Source organism: Dasypus novemcinctus, chromosome 14 (genome assembly GCF_030445035.2).
Source record: "Dasypus novemcinctus isolate mDasNov1 chromosome 14, mDasNov1.1.hap2, whole genome shotgun sequence".
In the NCBI taxonomy this organism is placed as follows: Eukaryota; Metazoa; Chordata; class Mammalia; order Cingulata; family Dasypodidae; genus Dasypus; species Dasypus novemcinctus.
The window spans coordinates 9,166,025-9,183,443 of record NC_080686.1 but is presented as its reverse complement, the minus strand read 5'-3'; the positions used below and the strand labels follow the sequence as shown (position 1 = coordinate 9,183,443).

Here is a 17,419-nt window from a genome sequence, read left to right as displayed (position 1 = left end):
ACCCCCAGCAACACTCACTCCCATCATCATGACACATCCATTGCATTTGGTAAGTACATCTCTGGGTATCTCTGCACCTCATGGTCATTGGTCCACATCATGGCCCACACCCTCCCCCATTCCATCCAGTGGGCCCTGGGAGGATTTACTATGTCCGGTGATTGCCCCTGAAGCACCATCCAGGGCAACTCCAAGTCCCAAAGGCGCCTCTACATCTCATCTCTTCCTGCCATTCCCCATACCCATCAGCCACCATGTCCACTTTTCCCACTCCAATGCCACCTTTTCTCTGTGGTCCTTGGATTGGTTGTGTCCGTTGCACCTCTATGTCAAGAGGAGGCTCAGATTCCACATGGTTACTGGATGCAATCCTCCTGCTTTCAGTTGTAGGCACTCTAGGCTCCATGGTGTGGTGGTTGTCCTTCTCCAACTCCATCTTAGCTGAGTGAGGTGAGTCCAATAAATCAGATTGTAGGAGCTGGAGTCTGTTGAGGCTCAGGGCCTGGCTATCATATTGTCAGTAAAAAGATTCAATCCCCTAAATATATCTTAAACCCCAATACCAACTACAAATCCAGTAAAGTAGCATGATAGTCTTATGAAAAGAGATCCTCTCTGGGTCCAGTTTCATCACGCAGAAACACCAGCACCAAAGAAGGGCCATCTGACATGGCAGTGAACCCTATCTGCCATGACCATAGAACCCGTGGGTCCCTTTAGCCCTCAAAGGAACCAATACCTGGGGATTGTATCTACTTTATCTGTCTCTTAGACTCTGCTCCATTGTGCATAAGGAGGTGTATTTCTATATAACAACAATGAACAATCCATTTCTATATAACAATAATGAGCAATCCAAAGATGAAATCAAGAAAACAATTTACAACCTCTAGAAATAAATTTAACTGAAGAGGTAAAACACTTTTAAATTGAAAACTTCAGAACACTGCATAAAGAAATTAAAGAAGACCTAAATAAATGGCAAGACATCCCATGTTTATGGTTAGGATGACAATATTAAGGTATTGACACTACACAAATCTGTCAAAATCCCAGCAGCCTTTTTTCGCAGAAATGGAAAAGCCAACCCTACACTTCATATGGAATCAAATATGGGACTTGGCCAATCTTTGTTTCAAATAACAATCTTGTGTACTTACCAAATGCAATGGATGTGTCATGATGATGGGAATGAGTGTTGCTGGGGGGGGGGGAGAGGTGGGGGGGGTGGGGTTGAATGGGACCTCATATATATATATATATTTTTAATGTAATATTATTACAAAGTCAATAAAAAAAATAAAAAATAAAATAATAATAACAAATAACAATCTTGGAGGTCTCACATTTCTCAGTTTCAAAAACCACTACAAAACACTGTGGTACTGGCAAAAAAGGTATAAAGACCAATGAAATATGCACAGCGCGCAAGGAGTGCCGTGCCACGCAAGGGTGTCCCCCGCGTGGGGGAGCCCCACGCGCAAGGAGTGCGCCCGTGAGGAGAGCCGCCCAGCGTGAAAAGAAAGAGCAGCCTGCCCAGGAATGGCGCCGCCCACACTTCCCGTGCCGCGGACAAAGAAACAAGACGCAGAAAATAGACACCAAGAACAGACAACCAGGGGAGGGGGGGGAAATTAAATAAATAAATAAATCTTTAAAAAAAAAAAAAAAGACCAATGAAATAGAACTGACTACAGAAATAAACCCACACATCTATGGCAGACTGTTTTTGAGGATTTATTTTTTAACTACATTTAATTGAACATTTACATAGTTCCATTTTTAACTAAAAGTTTTATTTTTAAATAATTTCAAACTTACAGCATAGTAGTAAAAATACTATAAAACCCATATGAAGAATTTAACAACCCCCACCAGATACCCAAATCTACCAATTTTAACTTTTACCATATTTGCTTTATCATTTTATCTATCCATCTTACCATCAATCCATCTATCAGTCAATCCATTATATCACTGTATACATCATGCTTCTTGAATACACAATACTCTCAGGTTTCCAAAGAACAAGGATATTAACCTATATAATCATGTTTAGTACCAAGTTCAAGAATTTTAACACTGATATAAAGCTTTTAGTCTATATTCCAAGTTCTCTTCCATCATTAAATCCAGTCAAGGACCATGTATTGCATTTAATTGTCATTGTCTCCTTAGCTACTTTTCTTTAACTGTGGAAACATATATATACAATGCAAACTTCAATTTCAATCACATCCAAGCATACTATGCAATGGAATTAATCACATTCACAATGTTGTGCTGCCATCACCACCATCCGTTAACAGAACTTTCTCACCACCCGAAACTGAAACCCTACATCCATTATGCATTAACTATCCATTCCCCTTGTCCCCCAACCCCAATAACCTGAACTCTACTTTTGTCTTTATGTACTTGTATACTCCAGCTATTTAATATAAAAGGAGTCACACAGTATCTGTCCCTTTGTATCTGAATTATTTCACTCAGCATGATGTCTTGAAGGTTCATTGATGAATTACCATGTATCAGAACTTCATTCCTTGTTAAAGTTGAGCAATATTCCATTGTGTATATACATTTTGGCTATCCCTTCAACCACTGATGGATATCTGGGTTGTTCCCACCTTTTTTTTTTTTTTTACTTTATTTTTATTTATTTCTCTCCCCAGGCTCCCCCCCCCCCCCCCCGCCCCCACCACCACCATTGTCTGCTCTCTGTGTCCATTCGCTGTGTGTTCTTCTGTGTCTGCTTGTATTCTCGTCAGGCAGCACTGGGAAATTGCATCTCTTTTTTGTTGCATCATCTTGCTGCGTCAGCTCTCCATGTGTGCGGCGCCACTCCTGGGTGGGCTGTGCTTTTTATCACAAGGGGCGGCTCTCCTTGCAGGGTGCACTCCCTGCACGTAGGGCATGGCATTCCTTGAGCGTGCGACAGCATTGCATGTGGGCCAGCTCACTGCATGGGTCAGGAGGCCCTGGGGATTGAACCCTGGACCCTCCATATGGTAGATGGATACTCTAGCAGTTGAGCCACGTCCACTTCCCATGTTCCCACCTTTTGGCTATTGTGAATAATGCCATGATGAGCATCAGCATACAAGTATCTGTCTGAGTCCTGTTTTGATTCTTTGGGGAATATACCTAGAAGTGATCATACAGTAACTCTATGCTTAACTTTTTGAAGATATACAAAACTGTTTTCCACCATGGCTAACCCATTTTACAATCCCAATAATGTACAAGGGTTCTCATTCTCCACATCCTTGTCAGCACTTGATATTTTCTGCTTTCATCCCAGCCATCCTGGGGGGGGGGGGGTGCAAGGTGGTATCTCATTGTGGTTTTGATATGCACTTCCCAAATGGTTAATGATATTGAGTATCTTTCCATTTACTTATTGCCCATCTGTATATCTTTGGAAAAATGTTCAAGTCCTTGACTGACTTTTTAATTGAGTTAAATTTTGTTATTGAGTTGCAGGAGTTCTTTATATATTATGGATATTAAATCTTTACCAGACATATGGTATTCAAATAATTCTGTTCTCTTCATTTTCTTAATAATGTCCTTAGCTACACAAAAGCTTTTAATTTTGAAGTCCAGCTCAAATATCCGTTTTTCTTTTGTCAGTCATACTTTCACTTTAAAGTCTAAAACTCCACTGCCAAAAGAATGTCCTGCAGATATTTCCCTGTGTTTTCCTCTAAGTGTCGCATAGCTTTATCTTTATATTTCTGTTGTTGATCCATTTTAAGTTAACATTTGTCTGTGTTATGAGGTAGGAGTCCAACTTCACTCTTTTACATGTGGATAGCCAGTATTCCTATCACCTTTATTGAAGAGACTGCTCTATTCCCATTGAGTGGACTTAACTCCTTTATGAAAAACCAACTGGTGAAAGTAGGAAGATCCAAGAGTCAGTTCATCCTACAGTGCAGTTAGTAATCAGCCAAAAGCTATCTAAACCACCTATATAAGCAGTTCAGGAGACCAGAAGAACATCCTGCAACATCTGCAACATCCCTGGAGGAACAGAAGAATGCTGTCCATCTACGGTGAAGATTTGTGAGTAGAGTCCTCCACACTGTGGAGGTTGGTGTCCACTCCCCACTGGTGGAGCTTGATGTTTCAGGATCTATTCCCTGGCTGGAGTTGTGTGGGGTAAATGAAGGCAAAATTCAAGGCCCTGAAATGTGGACAGGTTGTACTGGCTAGCAGCCCAGTCCTTGAAGATAAGAACAAAAATGTGGTAAGAATGTTTTGAGAATCACATGCACAAACATATTCCTGTAGCATTTCTGTAGCTGTTCTGGGAACTGTCCCGTCTTCCCCCTGCTGTAATACCTTTATAAGCCTCTATACCCTGATAGGCGGTGCAGACCTGCCCCAACCTGCCACCATCGAATTTGTAAGTAATAAAGGCATGTCAGCTCTCGCTGGCTCCCATATGTTTCTCAGGAATATCAAATTATTTGGTCAGCCTTTCCAGGCCTGACCTCATGCATTATAAGTTGGAAGTTCATTTTCCAAAAACAGGGGTGGAAGAGATGGTCAGGCACTGACTTTGGCTACTGATTAGTAAATTCAGCTGACTAAAGTCTAGTCCTAAGTATAGCTAAAGTTTGAACCTGTCCACATCAGAAAGAGGCCGGAGGCCTCCATTTTAATGCCAGCCCCTGGCATGAGAAGTGGGGCTGACTGAAAATCACAGTGGCAGTAGGGACCAGCTTCTGTCCACCCAGGGTAGCCTGGGCTCTGGCCCCACCCCCTGCTGGGAGGAAGCAGTCCTCCAGGAAACTGCAGTTGTTTTCAGCTCGCAGGGACTGTTGTGTGAACCTGAGGCTCCATCCCCACACCTGACATGGGTGGGGGGAAGTGTTTCAGCAGCCTCTTGGGCAACTGTAGTCACCTTCACCCGGCACTGCTTAGACTATTACCTACACCTGTGGCTCCACACCCACTCTGGACAGGGAAGGAAAGCAGGTGGTGCTTTGCCAACCTTTTCAGGCAAATGCAGTTGCTTTTGGCCCACAGATTAGATTGCTGCACACACCTGTGGCTCCATCTTCACACATCACAGGGAGGGAGAGCGGAGCTTCTGGCAGCCTCTCCAGGCAACTGCAGACAGTCTTGGCCTGCACTGTTTGGACTTGCACAAGGCTGCAGCCTCATCCCCACCTTTGGCAGGGCAGAGAGGGGGGTGGTGCTTCGCAGTTGCTCTGGGCAACTATAATCACTTTCAGCCCACAGAGACAAGGATTGTGCACAGCTGTCACTCCATTACTGGGGGGGCGGGGGTTGCTTCATCAGTCTATCTGGACAACTGTGGTCAGTTTCAGCCTGCACAACTTAGTTTGCTGTCTATACCTGCAGCTCCATCCCCACCCCAGGCAGGGGAGGAAGGTGCGTGGAGGTTCGTCAGTCTCTCCAAGCAGCTAAAGATGATTTTGGCCTGCATGACTTGGACAAATGCACACACCTGTGGCTTCACCCCACCCCTGGCAGTGGGGAAAGGTTGGGGGAGCTTCATCAGTTCCTGGGGCAAACGGCAGCATCAGCCTCCGTGACTTACAGTACTAACCGCACCTTCGTCTCCTACTCTGCCCCCAGCAAGGGAGAAAGGGCAAGAAATAGATGAATAAGAGCTGAAAAATTCAGATTGGTTAAACACAAGTCACTAAAAAGTTCCAAATTAAGTTGAACCAAGTATCAAAGAAGGACAGTAGCACAAAGTCAATCAGTTAGAAAGCCCTAGACCAGGGGTTCTTAACCAGGAGTCCATGAGCTTGAGTTGAAATTCAAAAACCATTATTCATGAGGGGAAGTGTTGGTGCAAATGTGATATATTTATTAAATAATACACAGTACAGTGTGGACTTAGTAAGGGGTCCTTGGTTTTCACTTGACTGACAAAGGGGTCCATGGGACAAAAAAAGTTAAGAATCCCTGCCCTAGACTAAAGACAGAAAACGCACACAGAATAAATGCATCTAGGAAATGACATGCCAAGACACCAAAAAAAAATTACAACCCATACCAAGAAAGAGTAAGATATGGCCCAAACGAACAAACTAAAAATCCAAATGACAAAAAGGAGTTGAGACAAATAACCAGAGATGTTCAAACAAATCTTAATAATTCAATGAGATGGTAAAAAGTTTAAGGATATTAAGAAGAGACTTGGTAAGCACAAAGAAAAATTTGAAAGCTTACATTAAAAAATTGCAGATCTTATAGTAATGAAAGGCAAAATAAATGAAATTAAAAATATACTGGAGGGAAGCAGACTTGGCCCAATGGATAGGGCATCTGGCTACCACATGGGAGGTCCGCGGCTCAAACCCCGGGCCTCCTTGACCCATGTGGAGCTGGCCCATGCGCAGTGCTGATGCGCGCAAGGAGTGCCCTGCCACGAAGGGGTGTCCCCCACGTAGGGAAGCCCCATACACAAGGAGTGCGCCCCGTAAGGAGAGCCGCCCAGCACGAAAGAAAGCGCAGCCTGCCCAAGAATGGCACCACACACACGGAAAGCTGACACAACAAGATGATGCAACAAAAGAAACACAAATTCCCGGTGCCGCTGATAAGGATAGAAGCAGTCACAGAAGAACACACAGCGAATGGACACAGACAGCAGACAACAGGGGGAGGGAGGGGAGGAAGGGGAGAGAAATAAAATAAAAAATCTTAAAAAAAAAAAAAATACTGGAGGTGGTAATAGTCTGATCAAGTTCTTCCATACTCTGTAATAAATGTTCTACAACAATGAAATATGTCAGTGGAAGTATGATGTATGTGAATTCTGCAAGTTATGCATGATTATTTTCTAAGTTCATAACTTCTCTAATGAAAAAAAAATACCATGGAGGCATATAATAGCAAATTTGAAAGAGGCAGAAAAAAGGATCAGTGAAATTCAAGATAGGACCTCTAAAATTGAATAAACGAAAGAACAAATAAAGAAAGGAATGGGAAAAATTGAACAGGGTCACAGGGAACTAAATGACAGCAAGAGGCATGCAAAAGTACATGTCATGGATGTCCCAGAAGGAAAAAGGGGCAGAAGTAATATTTGAGAAAATAAAGTAGAAAATTTCCCAACTCTTTCAAAGAAGATAGATATTTGTCTCCAAGAAGCACAATGTATTCCAATCCAAATAAATTTGAACAGACCTACTCTGCGACACATACTAATCAGAATGCCAAATACCAAAGATAAAGAGAGAATTCTGAAAGAGAAAGAGAAAATTGATCCATCGCATATAAGGAATGTCCACTAAGACTAAGTGATGATGTCTCATCAGCAACCACAAAGGCAAGAGGGTATGGTATGATATATTTAAGATACTGAAAGAGAAAAATTACCAACCAAGAATCTTATGTCCAGCAACATTGTCTTTCAAATATAATGGCAATTTTAGAATATTCACAGATAAACAGAAACTGAGAGAGTTTATCATCAAACACTTAGCAGGAAATAATAAACAAATAAGTAGGAAACACTAAAGGGAGTGCTGCAGCCTGAAAAGAAAGGACAGTACAGAGAAGCTTGGAATAGAGTCTAGAAATGAAGATTAGTAAAAGTAAATAAAAGTGTAAAAAGAGTGGTGAAAATAAGATATAATAGATAAAATCCAAAGGTCAAAATGGGTGAAGTAAGAACTGTCATTATAGTAATAACATTGCATATTAATTGATTAAACTCCCCAATCAAAAGGCACAGTCTGGTGTAATGGGATTAAAATATGAGCCATCTTTATGCTGCCTACAAGAGACTCATCTTAGGTCCACAGATACAAATAGATTGAAACTGAAAGGTTGGAAAAAGATATTCCATACATGCAGTACCAAACAAATGCTAGAGCAGCTACACTTATAATACAAAGCTGTTTTTAGGCAAAGGAAGAGCATTATTAATAAAAGGGACAGTCTATCAGGAAGAGATAACAATCATAAATATATATGCAACTGGGGCAAAGGAAAAGACTGCAAAACTGTTGAATTAAAAGCCATAGCTGCAAATGCCGGCATCCTCCCCTGCACTAAACACACTTCTGAATCTCAGGCCTCGGGGCTGCTGGCTACAAAGGGGGCCCAGGGATCTACCTCCCCAGGAAAGGGGAGAGGGAGGGACACTGCCTAAGGTTGCCTCAGCTTTTGACCCACAAATTTGGTCTCGCCGTATCCCACACCACAAGCCCTTCCAGGCTGGGTGGGCCACACCATCGTTTGCCTTGGGAGCAAGCAAGGGACTAAAGAGCTCCCACCCGGGCCCTCTCAACCTCCCTCTCTACTGACCGGACCGTTGTTGAGGATGTAGAAGGGAGTGGAATTATTGCCTACCTGAGAAAAGGGAGGTGGCTACCAGCAAAGGTTGGAGAACTGCCTATGAGAGAGGCTCTTAGCCTCCAGGCAATAACCTCTGTCACAGTTCGTTTTGTAGGAAACATACTCTGACCAGGTAAGGAATTGAGAGGACAGCCAAAGAGGTTATCTGCTGGCAGAAAAAAGTTGTTAATGTGAGCAAATTAAAAGTAAACTAGGGGGAAACGGACTTTGGCCCAGTGGTTAGGACGTCCGTCTACCACATGGGAGGTCCGCGGTTCAAACCCCGGACCTCCTTGACCCATGTGGAGCTGGCCATGCGCAGCGCTGATGCACGCAAGGAGTGCCGTGCCACGCAAGGGTGTCCCCCGCGTGGGGGAGTCCCACGCGCAAGGAGTGCGCCCATGAGGAAAGCCGCCCAGCGTGAAAAGAAAGTGCAGCCTGCCCAGGAATGGCGCCGCCCACACTTCCCATGCTGCTGACGACAACAGAAGCGGACAAAGAAACAAGACACAGCAAATAGACACCAAGAACAGACAACCAGGGGAGGGGGAGAAATTAAATAAATAAATCTTTAAAAAAAAAAAAAAAAGTAAACTAGGGGCGGCGGACTTGGCCCAGTGGTTAGGGAGTCCATCTACCTCATGGGAGGTCCACGGTTCAAACCCCGGGCCTCCTTAACCCGTGTGGAGCTGGCCCACGCACAGTGCTGTTGCGCACAAGGAGTGCCGTGCCACGCAGGGGTGTCCCCCACGTAGGGGAGCCCCATGTGCAAGGAGTGCGCCCCGTAAAGAGAGCTGCCCAGCTCCAAAGAAAGTGCAGCCTGCCCAGGAATGGCACCGCACATACGAAAAGCTGACACAACAAGATGATGCAACAAAGAGAAAACAGATTCCCATGCCACTGACAACAACAGAAGTGGACAAAGAACACTCAGGAAATGGACACAGAGAGCAGACAACTGGGGTGGAGGAAGGGGAGAGAAATAAATAAATAAATCTTTTTTTTTTTTTTAAGTAAACTAGTAAAAAACACCTTTTCCGGCCTTTATAGCCTCTCTTCCCAAGGCCCTAGGAAATGGGTCTGCAGCCCATTATGGGGTCCAGGCACCAATCTGAACAACGAACAGGGACAAATCCTAAAGACCCAAAATAGGTTGAACCAAGAATCAAAGAACAATAGTAATACACAACCTACTTCCCAGCCTCCTTCCTGCCACTAGAATTCTATGAAGAGAGAGAAAAAGAGCGATCAAGCAATTGAGTAAACCCACCACCTTAATCAGATATACAGACATCAACAAAAAATTACAAGCCACACTAAGAAAATGGAAGAAATGGCCCAAGAAAAGGAATATCTCAAAACCCCAAAAGAGATGCAGAATTAGAGACAACTAATCAATGAGATGCACTAAAATTTCCAAAATCAAATTAAAGAGTTGAAAAACAATATGGCAAAAGAGGTAAGAGACATCAAGAAGACACTGAGTGAGCACAGAGAAGCATCTGAAAACCTGAACACAAAAGTAACAGAGTTCATGGGAATGGAAAACACAAAAGATGAGATCAAAAATACATCAAAAGCATACAACAGCAGACTCAAAATGATAGAAGAGTAAATGATACAGAAGACAGAACAGCTGAAATTGAAGAGAGGAAAGAATAGAAAAAATTGAGCAGGGGTTCAGGGAGTTGAGTGACAGCACAAAACAACACAACATACATGTCACAGGAATTCCAGAAGGAGAAGAGAAGGAAAAAAGGACAGAAAGAGTATTTGAGGATATAATGGCTGAAAATTTCCCACCTGTCATAAAAGACATCAATTTACATGTTCAAGAAGAATAGCATACCCCAATCAGAATAAATACAAATAGACCCACTCCAAGATGGATACTACTCAGAATGTCAAATGCCAAAGATAAAGAGAAAATTCTGAGAGCAGCAAGGGAGAAGAAAACTATCACATACAAGGGACACCCAGTAAGACTTAGTACAGATTTCTCATGAGAAACTATGGAGGCAAGAAGACAGTGTTACAATAAAATTTGGATCCTAAAAGAGAAAAACTGCCAGCTGAGAATTCTTTATCCAGTATTATTATCCTTCAAATATGAAGGTGAGTTTAAAACATTCACAAACAAACAGAAACTAAGAGAGTTCATAAGAAAGAATCTACCTTTGATGGAAATATTACAGGAAGCCTTACAGCCTGAAAGAAAAAGACAAGAAAGGGGGGCTTAGAGAAAAGTACAGAAGAAAGAATTGCAGAAAGGGTAACCAAAGGAGTAAAACGACAGATGAAAATAAGATATGACATATGAAAAAAAGAAGTATAAAATGGTAGAAGTAAAAATGCATTTAAAGTAATAACATTGAATGTGAATGGATTAAACTCTCAAATCAAAAGATAAAGGCTGACAGAATGGATTAAAAAAACATGAGCCATCCATATGCTGCTTACAAGAGACTCACCTTAGACCCAGGGATACAAACCAGCTGAAAGTGAAAGGTTGGAAAAATATACTCCATGCAAATAGTAATAAAAAAAGAGCAGGGTAGCTATACTAATATTAGAAAAAACAGACCTTAAATGCAGAAAGTTATAAGAGATGCAGAAGGCCATTATATATTAATAAAAGGGACAATCCACCAGGAAGAAGTAACAGTCATAAATATCTATCCACCTAACCAAAGTGCCCCAAAATACATGAGGCAAACTCTGGCAAAACTAAAGGGAGAAATAAACATCTCTACAATAATCATTGGGGACTTCGACACTTCACTCACATCATTAGATAGAAAAAAACAGAAAATCCATGAGAAAACAGAGAACTTGAACAATATGAATATCAAGCTAGACCTAACAGACATATGCAGAATGTTGCACCCAAACTCATAGGATTACACATTCTTCTCAAGTGCCCATGGATCTTTCTCCAGGATAGATCATGTATTAAGTTATAATGCAACTCTCAATAAATGTAAAAAGATTGAAATTATACAAAGCACCTTCTCGGATCATAATGGAATTAAATGGAAATCAATAATAGATAGAAGAGGTAAATTTACAAACGTAATGAAGCCTAAACAACACACTCCTACATAACCAGGGGTCAAAGATGAAATTGCAAGTGCAATCAGTATATATACTGAGATGAAAGAAATGAGAACCTACCTTATCAAAACTCATGGGATATAGTGAAGGCAGTCTTGAGAGGAAAATTTATAACCTTAAATGCCTATATTAAAAGAAAAAGAAAGAGCTAAAATCAAAGCTCTAACTGAACTGAAGAAACTTAAACAAAAAAAAGCAAATCATTCCCAAAGCAAGCAGAAGAAAAAAATAATAAAGATTAGAGCAGAAATAAATAAAATTAAGGACAAAAAACAATAGAGAAAATCAAAAAAACCAAAAGCTGGTTCTTTCAGAAGATCAATAAAATTGACAAACCTCTAGCTAGACTAACAAAGAGAGAGAGAAGATGCCAAATAAATAAAATCAGAAATGAAAAAGGTGAAGTTACAGCTGACACCACAGAGATAAAAAGGATCATAAAGAGGATATTATTAGAACTAGACAACCTAGATGAAATGGACAAATTCCTAGAAATGCACAAACAATCTACACTGACTCTACAAGAAATATAAGAACTTGACAAACTAATAACATTGAAAGAGATTGAATCAGTCATCAAAAATCTCCCAACAAAGAAAAGTCCAGGACCGGATGGCTTCAAAGGTGAATTCTACCAAGCATTTCAAGAAGAATTAACACCAATCCCATTTAAACTTTTCCAAAAAATTGAAGAGGAGGGAAAATACCCAACACATTTCAGGAAGCCTATATCACCCTAATACCAAAGCCAGATAATGACTCCAAGAAAAGAAAATTACAGACCATTCTATAAGAACATAGATGTAAAAATTCTAACAAAATACTTGCAAATAGAATTCAACAGCATATCAAAAGACTTACACATCAGCAATAAGTTGGATTTATTCCTGGTATGCAAGGAGGTTCTGCATAAGAAAATCAATCACATAAACAAATTGAAGAAAAAAACAATGATTATCTCAATCAATGCAGAAGAGGTATGCAACAAAATCCAGTATACTTTCTTAATAAAAACACTTGGATAGGAAAGAAGGAAAATTCCTCAATAATATAAAGGATATATATATATATATATATGAAAAACCCACAGCCAACATCGTACTCAATGGGGAATGGTTGAAAGCTTTCCCTCTAAGATCATGAACAAGACAAGGATGCCCACTATCAACACTGTTATTCAACATTATAATAGAAATTATAGCAAGAGCAATTAGAGAAGAAGAAAAAAAAAGGTATCCCAATATGAATAGAGGAGGTAAAACATTGTTTGTGGATGACATGATCCCATATTTAAAAATTCTGAAATGTCTACAACAAATCTACTTGAGCTAATAAATGAGTTCAGCAAAGTGGCAGGATATAAGATCAACACACAAAAATCAGTAATGTTTCTGTACACTATTATTGAACAACCTGAGGAGGAAATCAGGAAATAATTCCATTTACAATAGCAACAAAAAATACTCAAATACTTAGGAACCAATTTAACCAAAGAAGTATAGGACCTACATGCAGAAAACTACAAAACAATGCTAAAAGAAATCAATGAACACCCAAACAAATGGAAAGACATTCCACGTTCATGTACTGGAAGATGAAATATCAAGATGATGTCAATCCTATCCAAATTAATAAATTCAATGCAATATCAAACGAAATTCCAACAGTCTACTGAACAAAAATAGAAAAGGCAACTACCAAAGTCATTTGAAACAGAAAGTACACCCAAGTAACCAAAAGCATTCTAAAAACGAAGAGCAATGTAGGAGGAATTTCACTGCCTGACCTTGAAACATATTAAAAAGTTACAGTGGTCAAAACAGCAAGGTATTGGCATAAAGATATACACATTGATGAGTGGAATAAAACTGAGAGACCAAAAATAAACCCTCACCTCTATGGACAAATGATTTTCAACAAGACTACCAAAGGCATGTTAATGAGACAAAATAGTCTCTTCAACAAATGGTGCTGGGAGAACTGGATATACATAACCAAAAGAGTGAAAGAGTACTCCTACCTCATTCCCTATATAAGAATCAATTCAAAATGGACCAAAGACCTAAATATAAAAGTCAGGACCATAAAACTGCTAGAAGAAAAAGTAGGGAAACATCTTAAAGACCTTGCAATATGGGATGATGTCTTGGACTTTACACCCAAAGCACATGCAACAAAGAAAAAATAGATAAATGGGGCCTCCTCAAAATTACTTTTGCACCTCACAGTACCTTGTCAAAAGGGTAAAAAGGCAGCCAACTCAGTGGGAGAAAGTATTTGGAAATCACATATCTGGTAAGGGTTTAATAGCCATGACAGACACTACAACTCAACAATAAAAAGACAAACGACCCAATTAAAAAATGGGCAAAATACTTGAACAGACATTTGTCAAAAGAAGAAATACAAATGGCAAAAAAAACTCATGAAAAAATGTTCAACTTCACTAGTGATCAAGGAAATGCAAGACAAAACTAAAAGGAGATATCATTTCACACTTATCTGAATGGGTCTATTAAAAAGACGAAGAACTACAAGTGTTGGAGAGGATGTGGAAAGATTGGAACACTTATTCACTGTTGGTGGGAATGTAAAATGGTACAGGCACTGTGGAGGACTGTTTGGCAGTTCCTAAAAAAGTTAAATACAGATTTGCGATGTGTCCCGGCAATACCACTACTGGGAATACCAAAAACTGAAAGCAGTGACACAGATATCTGCACACCAACACTCATAGCAGCTTTATTCATGATTGCTAAAAGTTGGAAACAACCCAAGTGTCCATCAACCGAATGTATAAACAAACTGTGGTGTATTCACACAATGGAATACTATGCAGGAGTAAGAAGAAATGAAGTTGTAAAGCATATGACAACATGGATGAACCTGAAGGACATTATTTTGACCAAAATAATCATACAAATACTGTATGACTGTGCTACTATGAACTAAATGTACTGTGTAATCTCATGGAGTTACTAACTTGAATATGGGTCACCAGAAAATAGAATGAGTTTGGAAAATGAAAAGGTGAAGCTTAACTTGGGAAAAATTGGTAAAAAGGTTGTGTGTTAATCTTTGGAAATGACCAGAAAAGGTGGAAGCCCAACATAATGTTTGTAACTAGCAGTACTATTATGAGGGTATGAAAGTGGTTTAAAGGGAATGTCTAAGGTCATGTACATTACTAAAAGGAAAGCTAGAAAATGTAACTTGGAACTGTATAGCATAGCAAAACTGCCTATGAAAGATGACTATGGTAAAATTCACATATAAGACCACTTTTCTTTGAAGCTGAACAAATGTATATTAATAGTACAAAATATTAATATCAGACAAAATATGGCATGTGAAAGAAACCAACACAAAGTACTACATATTGTGTAATTCCATTTATAAAAAATGCAAATATAAATCAATTTTATAAAGATGAAATTAAATTAGTGGTTATGTAGGGAAGGAATGCTAATAAGTGTGAGATTTCTCTTTTTAGGGTAATGAAATTATTCTAAAATTTTCTGTGATGGTGAATGCACAATATTGTGCTTATATTAAAAGCCACTGATTACACATTTTGGACAGATTGTATGTGACTATATCTCAATAAAACTGCTTAATAAATGTTCAAAAATGGTCAGAAGTAGCAACTATGTACAACAAGGGAAACATGGAAAGACTAAGAGAGAAAGAATTTTGTTTGTCTGTTTTTTTAATTATTGAAATAATGAAAATACTCTAATAATGACTGAAGTGATGAATGCACAACTATGTGATTATATCAAATACCATTGATTGTATACTTTGGATGAATAGTATACTTTATTAATATGCACTAATAAAAATGATTTGTTTTTTTTTAAATAAATATATATATATATATGCACCTAACTAGAGTGCCCCAAATTACATGAGGCAAACATTGGCAAAAGTGAAGGAACATATAAGACGTCTTTACAATAAAAGTTGAAGACTTCAATACACCACTCTCATCATTAGATAGAACATCTGGGCAGAGGATTAATAACGAAACAGAGAGCTTGAATAATACGATAAATGAATTAAATTTAATAGATATATATAGAATATTGAGAACCAAAACAGCAGGATATACATTCTACTCAAGTGCTCACGGATCTTTCTCCAGGATAGATCATATGTTAGACAACAAACTGGTCTCAACAAATTTAAAAAGATCAAAATTATATAAAGCACCTTCTCTGGTCATAATGGCATGAGGCTAGAAATCAACACCAGGCAGAAAAAGTGAAAATTCACAAATATATGGCGATAATCACTAGGTCAAAGAAGAAATTGCAAAAGAAATCAGTAAATATCTCAAGACAAATGAAAATGAGAACACAATATATCAGAACCTATGGGATGTAGTGCTGAATGGGACATTTACAGTCCTCAATGTTTATATTAAACAGAAAGAAAGAGCTAATATTAATGACCTAATTATACAGATGGAGGAACCAGAAAAAGAACAGTGAACTAATCCCAAAGCAAGCAGAAGGAACAAAATACCAAAGATCAGAGTAGAAAAATAAATGAAATTGAGAACCAAAAAATTAGAATGAACAAAAAAGCTATTTTTTCAAGATCAATAAAATTGACAACCATTTACCTAGACTGACAAAGAAAAAAGAGAGAAATGCAAATAAAATCAGAAATGAAAATGGGGACATTACTACTGACCCCTCAGAAATAAAACATCGTAAGAGGATACTATAAACAACTGTACCCAACAAATTAGACAATGTAGATTAAATGGACAAATTCCTAGCAACACCCAACCTACACAGACCCTGGAAGAATTAGAAGATCTCAACAAACCAATCACAAGTGAAGAGATAGAAACAGTCATCAAAAATCTCCCCAAAATGAAAAGCCTGAACCAGATGGCTTCACAGGTGAATTGTATCAATCGTTTAAAGAATATTTAATACTCAAATTCTTCCAAAAAACTGAACAGGAAGGAACACTACCAAATTCATTCTATGAAGCCAATATCACCCAAATAACAAAGCCAGATAAAGATAATACAAAGAAAGAGAATTACAGACCCATTTCCTTCATGAATATTGAAGCAAAAATCCTCAACAAAATACTAATCAATTCAAACAACACATTAAAAGAATTATTCATCATTAATAATCCCTGACATGAAAGGGTAGTTCAACAAAAGAAAATCAATCCATGTTAATACCTCACATTAATACATTGCAGAAGAAAAATCACATGATCATCTCAATTGACGCAGAAAGGGCATTTGACAAAATGCCAAGTAACTTCTTGGTTATACTCCGAAAGAAAGGAATTGAAGGGAACTTCCTCAGCATTATAAAGGGCATACATGAAAACCCTGCAGCTAACATTATACTCAGTGGTAAAAGACTGAAAGTGTTTGCCCTAAGATAGGAAGAAGGCACATATGCCTTCTATCACTATGGCTATTCAGCATGGTGCTGGAGGTGGTAGCTAGCTTTCCTTTCAGGCAAGAAAAGGAAATAAAAGCCATCCAAATTGGAAAGGAAGAAGTAAAAACTATCCCTATTCACAGGTGACATGATCCCATACATAGAAAATCCAGAAGAAACTAGAAGAAAGCTAACAGAATTCAGCAAAGTGACAGGGTACAGGATAAATATGCAAAAATGGTATTTGTATAACCAGCAATGAGTAATTTGAAGTAAAATCAGGAAAACAGTTCTGTTTAATAGCAATTAAAAGAATGGGAATAAATTTTTCCAAGAATGTAAAGGATTTTTACCCAGAAAACCACAAATCATTACTGAAAGAAAATAGATACATAAAATGGAAAGATATTCTGTGTTTATGTATTGGAAAACCTATTAAGATGTCACCCAAAGTGATTTACAGGTTTAAAGCAATCCCAAAAATTTCCAATAGCCCTGTTTATGGAAATGGAAAAGCTAATTAACAAATTTACATGGAAGGGCAAGGGAAC

The 17,419-nt window shown here is 39.0% G+C and overlaps 1 protein-coding gene and 1 long non-coding RNA gene across 8 annotated transcripts in view; both read right to left on the bottom strand.

The window, feature by feature from the left end:
• SPIDR (scaffold protein involved in DNA repair) overlaps positions 1-17,419 on the bottom strand; it is a 579,802-nt gene that overhangs the window by 530,902 nt on the left and 31,481 nt on the right. The gene's annotated exons all lie outside the window — the stretch shown is intronic.
• On the bottom strand, positions 1,722-5,184 carry LOC131273241 (uncharacterized). The gene is made up of 2 exons (XR_009180382.2): positions 5,060-5,184; positions 1,722-4,231 (listed from the first exon to the last, which is right to left on the bottom strand). It is a non-coding gene; the product is annotated as an uncharacterized lncRNA (long non-coding RNA).